Source organism: Falco punctatus, assembly GCF_963210335.1.
Source record: "Falco punctatus genome assembly, chromosome: 3".
NCBI lineage: Eukaryota > Metazoa > Chordata > Aves > Falconiformes > Falconidae > Falco > Falco punctatus.
The window spans coordinates 68,851,421-68,859,109 of NC_137582.1; the positions used below are offsets into that span (position 1 = coordinate 68,851,421).

Sequence of the window (7,689 nt, forward strand, 5' to 3'; positions counted from 1 at the left end):
CAAGGTGTAGTTAGGAGTAGGGTGTCTGAGTTCTGGCTCCTACTACATATAATGTAATTTATATCAAGCAGAGAAGCTTCAAAAAGGGATATCCCTATTCAGAAATAGGTCCCATATTTTTGTGGTTAGGGCACTTCTAAAAAGTGTTTATTTGAATCAGCTTGGAAGAGGTTAATTATCTTATCTGCCTTCATCTCAGGGAGGTGCTCAGATCACTTCTCTTTCAGGGCTGGATTATTCGGACATCTACCAGACTGGGTCCTGCATGGTACATGGAGGGATATCTCATATGCAAGTGCCAGCACAGCTTAAAGGTAAACTGGGAATATACCACCTTTCAGTACCTGAGGTCAGGTGTATGTCCTACAGAAAAAGACACACATCTGGAGAACCTTATTGCCTGGAGAACCTTACTGCTGTTGAAAGACAGACAGACACCTGGGGTCCTTAGGTAGCTTACTTCCTTAGTACCCTGCTGGTGAGGAGAGGTTTGAAGGTGCCTGAATTGGTGTTTTTTCATTAACTAGCAAGCATGCTTGTGTAGTTATTGCAAGGAGTCTTTCAACATGAGAATTCACGGAAGGCTTTTGTTTGCAGTTCTTCTGGAGCACATCAAAATACTTTGCTTTTTATAAAACAGTCCTCCTAGCATCTTTTGCAAAGCTGGTAAATGAATAAGATCCAACTCAGTCCACATTCTTTTCTTCTAACTCTCCTAAATATAAAACAGGCACTAAAATAAAATTCCTGTTGCTAAACATTAGGTAGGCCTTTTCTTTTGATGACTGTTCCTGAAAGCTCACTCCAGTCCAGGAAATGTGAGGGCAAATTCAGTCACTTGAAGGGTGCAGATTTCATCATTATTGTTTGCCAGCAAAAGAACAACAATGCATAAGAAAAAGCATATACTAAATAAAACTAATTGCATTATAAAGAGCACCAGGCATCCTATAAAAACCTGTTGTCTAAATGTGTCTGCAACAATTTATCAGCAAATAATCTTCATGCAAAGGAGCCAAAACAATTAGCTGGGGTTTGGCAGATCTTTCCACTCCTTTGACATACCCTGTAGTAAAACAGACCACCAAAAAAAAAGGAAAAAAAAAGAAAATCCTACATACCTCAAAATGCTAGACTGGTGGTTCAGATGTTTTACTAGGGCCTTCTCTGTGTTAATTTGCTATACATTATAAGGCATGTAACACATTATTCATTTTTGTACCTTCTTTTCATTCACTGCCCCTGCCCTCTTTGGCTATATGTGCCCAAGAGTAAACCACCTACAGAAGTGCTTGCATCAGCTAGAACTGAATTAGTAAATCAGTGTCATCTGAAAGTGGACAGGTTTATTTTCCAGGTTAAGGCTGATTTTTATTTATTTCTACTTTTAAACTTTAGCTAACAAGAAACTAGCTATGATAATGAAATAACAGGCTGACCAATACTGCCTGTATCTTTTCTGAAGATTTAATTTAACACATTGTTTTAATTAAACCCTTACACAACCATTTACCAGCTGATTTTGAAGATACCAAATGAAGAGTAAATGGTGAGTATGTGGTATTTTCCCCCTTTAAGAGGTGTTGGTTTTTTATACATTAGGATAATGCTTGTGGATCAAGTAGTCTCTGAGTTTTGGGTAGCTGCACACTGGTAACATTGTGAAGTACTTCTTTCCAAGAAGCCTAGGAAAAAAAATGTATGTATGTATGCTATACTGGGTGCTTTGTGCTTTTACAGACTGGAATTGTGTTATTCATGGGATGTGGAGTATAATGTTGATTTTGTGGTTTGATTCTTCTGTAATTGCAGAGTGAGGAGAAAAGAACCGGGTTCTCGCTCCTCACAGATGGGAAGATACGGTCTTTGATCTTAATGCTAGAACTAGTAATCAAATGTTGGTTTCCTGGCTTTTAACGTGTGAAGGAATTGAAAGGTGCTCTCAACTAGGCTAACAAGCCATGTGTAGTGGCTGAATGATGCTTCATATAGCTCATTCTTGACACATTTATGATATAAAACAAATGTAGGAAGGTCTTTTGATCCATGGTTTAAGGCTACCTGTGTTTGCAGAGACAAGGCTGGAGTAGGGGCTTTGAAAAGTATCCACACGCATAATTGTATGTTTGCCTTTATGCTATTTTTGCTTATCTTTGTGTTTGTTAGCTACAGTGCTTCTATTAGAATAATGCAAACTTTGGGTTAAGATTCACTTTGTGTAAGCTTCATTACTACATCTTCTCTGAGTGGAAATAGTGTGGTGAAATCTTGTTAGATCTGTAGTGTCTATGCTTGGCTTGGGAAATGGCAGTGCACTTCTTAAGGCCATGCAGCTACACAAAACTCGCCTATTTCCTCTTCATCAATGAATGGCACTGAGTGCTTAAGGAAGTCAGCAGTTGAATTTTGCTTGGAATTATATGTGAAAGAGGATCCTCCTTCTCGTAATTTTATTTATCATTAACGGCCATTATAATTTCTTCCCAGCGGCAATTACATTGATATCACCACATCTAAATCAGAAATGACACTGTAGTGGTTATATTATGTTGACTGGGCATCACCTAATTTTTAAGTGGCATTCTTGCCCCATCATTGTGATTATATTCCTTTCTAATAAGTAATATAAGAAAAGATCTACACAATGGGAAAACATACATATTAATATATTCCATGACAAACATGTTAACTTTACATATTAATCTTGGTAAAGAGAAGTCATGTTTACATTTTTCCTCTTCAGTACACTGTGGTCTTGACAGCTTGCTTTCCCTTTGGTTTTATTCTTTCCAATCCTGGTGTACATTCCACTGCCTCTGGTCACTCTGTTAGTCACAGAAGGAGAAGGCAGGTCACATCCATCTGGTTAAAAAGAAAAAAGAAAAAAAAGGGGGGAAAAACAATGTTACCAGATAATGTAATATTGCTGCTCTCCTCATTGCATTCAGGTCTGCGTGAAGGGACTTCGATATGTGCAATAAACATATGTGTGTGATAATGAGATTGTTGGTGGAAAGTCATCTTGAAAAGACAAGGAGCAATTAAGCTTGCTTACTTATACAAGTTAGAATGACAAGATGCCATTGCCGGCCCCACTCATCCATATAATAGGGTTCTCCTTCCCTGCTTAGCTGTATTGTTTGACAGGAAATGCTTCTCCCCTCTGCCATGACTCCACCATAAAGCAATCTGCCTTCTTCCCTTTTATACACAGTTCATTCTCACACTCGCATCACTGTCCTGATTTCAACTGAGTGCCTGCTAGCAAGCACCTGAATTAGAATACTTTAAGAATTCAATGCAAAGCTTTCATTTAACTGAGTATTTATTTGTATTGGTGTACTCTCTTGTCCAATTTTAATTGAATACTTAAAGATGTCAGTGGAGAGATGTGCAGGTTGCTCACAAACATTTAATAATGTGATGTGTGGAGTCAACAAATAATGCACCTTCCTTTTGCTATCTTGCAGATTTAGATAGGATATCTTGGATGCTATTGACAAGTAAAGAAGTGTGGAACAATAGGAACATATGATAGTTAGTGTTAGTGTTAGATAACAACAGCTGTCCTTATGCATCTTGAATTGAATGATGAAGCCATCAATTAGAGAAATAGCCCTCTAAGTATATATCATTGACAAGATGAATACCAGTACTTTGTATTTCTGGATGGAGATCTCGGTGATCTGTAATTCAGAAAGGCAGTGAATAGTATATACAGTCAAACTAATCCTATGATATTGAAAATCAGAAATCTTTTGTCCTCCCCATGTTTCTTTGTTTTTCTAGCTACTAGAGTTTTGCAGATAATGAAAGTATTTTTACTTTATATTAATTGTTAAACAATGCTTTCTCATTTAGCATCAAGATGCCATTCTTCTCCACATTTGCATATTTAGTGGACACTTTCAGGGCTTAAAAGAGCACAAGGAGCAGTTCTTTCTAGTTGTCTGGTCTCCTAATCAGTTCTTACATACAGACATGGGGATCCATTCACAGCCTATGAAATCTGTTAGAGTCCCTTTCCATACCAAGAACCAGACCTGGCATCCACTTCTTAAAGTGGCATAGCCTCTATTTTCAACCCAAATTCTCCCATGTTCTTGTTTCTATCCCCCCTGCCTCTTGCAGCTTTGGTACTTTGGCTTTTGGTTGTGTTTTTTTTTTTTCCTTTTTAGATTCAATAGTGTTATGTTTATAGCAGAGAAGGAACAGAAAGAAAACCTAAAGAGATGGGAGATGCATTATAATAAACAAGAAATCCTCAGCACTTGCAGTTTTCAGTTAATTAGTTTCAGTTCTTTTACATACGTTTTGAAAGTGAGTGAACATTCCATGGTCTGGGCCAAAATTTATTCTTGGATCTTCACACAGGTAACAAAACATACTGCAGCAGACTTACACAGTGAGAATGGCTCTGCAGGAGAATAAAGAAAGAATACCAAGAAAAACTGTAATTAATGCAGTGCTAGACCAAGTATAAAATACAATTTAAGAAATGGGAATAAGCATTCATGACCATTATCTGTATTATTATTATTTTTGGTCAAGTTTTTTTAATATGGACTCTTTTGTGTGACATCATCTTTATGATCTTTCCACAGGAATCAAAACATTTAGGTCCTCTTTGCTCGCTTGTATGCAGAAGGCCATTATATAAAAAAAATGGATCCTACCAAGGATGCCAGTGATCATTGCAGTGAAGAAGAATTTCTAGAGCCTTAGGGGAAAAAAATGGTCATTGCCTTTCCCAGAAAAATTTGAAAGGGCTAATGAAGTTTGGTGGATCTCAGTGGTATTGACAATGCATGGCCTGATGAGGGGAAGAAAAAACCCCAGGTCTTTCAGGAAAGCAGCAGGTAAAAGAAATTTCTGCAGCCTTCTCCCTTCTAAATCTAATCAGATGAAACCACCTGCAGGCCAATAAGCTTCTTGAGTGCACTTTGCCCTGGAAATAATGTTTTATTATCACCCAAAACATAAATAATGCAATAAAAGAAAATGTTTGAGGTCTTCTTAATGAGCTATTGTTCAGGCACTCTTCGCTCTTATCTCCTTTCATAGCCTGATGCAAAGTACAGCATCCAGTGGCTGAGAATGTATTTTGAGTGCTGCTAGGAAAGTACAAATGATAAAACAGACTTAATTACACTGCTTATTGCATCTAGAGGTCCATGTGGTTTGACCGGCTGTGTTAGGACACCCTGTAATTTGGAGGAATTCTCTTTGCGCTGGCACCATAAATGTACTGCTATCCAAAGGATGGTTAATAATCTGAAGTTGGCTGCTAACATTGCTGGAGCTGGTGTCTATAATTTCAGCGAGTGACCTGCATGACTCTGCAATGAAAGACTGAAATGTCACTCTCCTCCTTTACTTTGTTTGCCTTGAGCAAAGACTGCTCCAGATTGTGTACATCCACCAAGGTCCAAATGATGAAAGGGCAGCGCGTAAGCATAGATTCATGGCTCTTCTAAATCTCCCTGCTTTGGCAGAACAGTAGGGAGCATGGGGAGGAGGGCATGGGAGAAAAATAAGACAGTCTACTCCAGAGCAGCTTCCACTGTGGCTATCTTTTCCCATTTCTGAGCATGTAAAGGCAAGTCTGGCTCTAGGGACCTGGCTCTCCCATGCTCTCTAGCTGCCAGCCACCAGTAAATCAGACCTGATGCCTGTGGCTAAAGACAAAGCAAATGGTTTCCATTATCCAGGTATTTATTTTGCACCTGCTGCTGTGACATCTGTGTAATAACAGCTACGTATGACAAAAGGTGGACTGACCTGACTTTGAGTATTCCATCACTTCTTTTCATTATGCTGAGTGAGGAAGCAGAGGACTTATATTCTTCTCAGGAGGTGTACAGACCATCCAGCTGAGACATCTGTGGAGTGGCAAGTGCAAAGAGTTACTTTCACTGTCAAGAATCTTAAACCCTGTTTCCATTGTGTCTCATTGGTACAGCTCACACGCAGTAAAGGAGTTCAATGCTATCAGTAAATTTCAGAAAGTTCAGTATTTGTGTCTCATTTGGAAACCTGGACATTTTGGCATAATTTTTTACTGGAAGACCAGGGCAATGCTGATTGAAGATCAGTGTCAGCATTAAAATATACAAGGTATGGAGAGCTGATGTACTTCAGAGCAAAGCCAGCCTGCCAGGCGCAGAACCAGGGTAGCCCTGGGACAGAGGATAAGACTAAGTCTTAGGGTTGGGGCTTTTTTTTTAATACAGAGTTGAACAAAAAGCCTAAATCACTCACAGTGCTCTAAGACTGTATCTTCTTAGAGTGAGGTGGGTTCTTTAGTGCAAATATACTTGTTTTCTTTGAAATCGCTGAGACCTTCGTGCATGTTGCCTGATGTACAAGTGTCAGAACTGGGGGTTGTTCAACCTTTCCACTTCCTGTGTGACAGGTAGGAAAGCATTGGAAAAGTACCATTCTCTGTGTCCCCTCCAATATAGTATGGCTAGCTTTCAAGGATCAAGAAACTTCCATTGTTTGGATAAGTGTGGATGTCAGTAGTACTCTGGAAAAATTATGCTGGGAAGTCCCAACAACGTCTAAGCCTGAATAACTGTGTTCAGCTCATTTCCCTCCAGCCATTATGAAGACACTATCAACATTCTGTTTACTGAAAGCTTTAAGAGGTACTACTGCCGTTTATATATGACAGGTGAAGTCCTTGCTGTATTTCTGGAAGCAAAGAAATTGCCTTCATCTTCCCACCTTGAATTTGTCTGTAATTAGTTGAAAATGTGACATAATGCCAGGAAGGTAGAAGAAAAGGATCTAGAGAGCAAGGACACTGGCATTAGCTCTTACTGCAGTGTATATGTGAAGTACTGCTGTTAGATTTAGGAGTGTAGCTGATTTACACAGGGGAGATAAAAAGCCTGTTGTTACTTGTTGAACTGTTCTGAGATGAAGCACAAACCTTGGCTTTCCTCCAGTCACCTGAACACACCACCACCACCACCACCGTCCTTTTTTTGCCTCTGCTAGATACAACCTTTGTCTGTACAGTGTGTTTTAACCAGAGCTCTCCATTCACCTTATAGGATCTGGATCATACCGCATGAATCACTGCTGAACTGTATTGTACTGCTACAATTTCAGCTTTGTGGAAAAAAGAGGAATATTTGGCTCTTCTGTCTTTACACCATCATGTGTATTTTGTGACTGCTGAACATGTCAGCTTTTCACAAACAAGAAAGGAAGAAATGCACGAGAAGCAGCCTCACCACATCAAACTGTAGTGTTAACAGATAGAACGAAAGACATTGCAAATGAAATCATACAGGTGGAAAGAGTCCTTGGTGGGTTGTTTTTGTTTTCCCCATCTCACTAGAAAAGATCTTGTATATTGAAAACAAAAATTATGTCTGTTTCTGTGGTAAAATGGAAACTGTATATATTTGTGATAAATCTACACAAATTTTGTTGCACAGCCTATAGGCAAAACTCCATGTGCTTTGTTAGGTTTAGGCATGTTACAAGACAAGGATAGCTGACTTTCCTCCTGCAAAGGGTGAGAAAAGCCTGAAACACTTCCAGCAGCCTCCCCCCTCTATGATTATTTCACCTTTTTTTTTTTTTTTTATTGGGAGTAGGGAGGGAGGCAGAGAGAAAGAGGGAGAAGGGAAGGGAAGAATAGCTATCGAATAAGCCAAGATTTTAGGAGTGAGA

The 7,689-nt window shown here is 39.1% G+C and overlaps 1 long non-coding RNA gene across 1 annotated transcript; it reads right to left on the reverse strand.

Annotated features, from left to right (window-relative positions):
- Positions 1-1,449: 1,449 nt before the first annotated feature.
- Positions 1,450-5,773, reverse strand: LOC308060143. Its single transcript, XR_013926618.1, has 2 exons — positions 4,312-5,773; positions 1,450-2,862 (listed from the first exon to the last, which is right to left on the reverse strand). It is a non-coding gene; the product is annotated as an uncharacterized lncRNA (long non-coding RNA).
- Positions 5,774-7,689: the final 1,916 nt, after the last annotated feature.